Source organism: Phoenix dactylifera, chromosome 5 (genome assembly GCF_051530095.1).
Source record: "Phoenix dactylifera cultivar Ajwa chromosome 5, Ajwa_hap1_PhDact_Kaust_v1.1, whole genome shotgun sequence".
Lineage (NCBI taxonomy): Eukaryota > Viridiplantae > Streptophyta > Magnoliopsida > Arecales > Arecaceae > Phoenix > Phoenix dactylifera.
In genome coordinates, this window is record NC_143194.1 from 27,501 (window position 1) to 28,263 (window position 763).

The following is a 763-nucleotide window of genomic DNA, read 5'->3' on the forward strand; positions in this document are numbered from 1 at the left end:
AGTGGTGCAGGTATTGCCTTTTCAAAATGACTAAAATACTATTAAAATATTTTTTTCTAAACTTACTTGGGATCCTATCTTTCTTTGCTCGATTTGAGTCAATTTAGCAATTAAGCGACCATTGATTTCCGAATGGACATGATAGCTTCTTTTATCGGCTGTTACTCTATATGGCCTTGGTCTCGTTTGTCTCACTCTTTCACACTAGTCGAGGCAAGCAATTCTTACTCCGAAAAAAGAAGACTGTGACGAGGGAGTCCAATCAGTCAAATAGGAAGAAAATAGGAAGGAAAACGGAAAGTCGTCGAAAAGCAGGGGTGGGATACGATTCGCGCTAAGCTGGGGCAAACAAAGCCGTCCGGCCCTACAGGATTAGGAATGCGAAGGCCTTATAGAATTGACCTATTCATAGAGTGATCCTATGATCTACATAGAGGATATATACTATGTCTTTATTTATATAAATAAATATAAGGGTGGCTCAATCAATTGGGGGTGCAACTCAGTAAGATTTAGAGATGCTCTTTTCAGTTTATTTGCAGATGTATGGCACCACTGCTGGTGTAGATTGTTCCCTCTTCCGAAGTTCCTGCAGGGCCACTCGCAACACATTAAGCTGGTTGTGAGGGGGAAAAAGGTGCATCTATAGACAAAGTACATTATTTGGCCCATTACTTTGACAGGTCTTAAAATATGGTGCATGGCTGCAAGACTTGCAAAGCAAAACGAATTGTTTCCAAATGTTTATATGTGGATGCAAAAA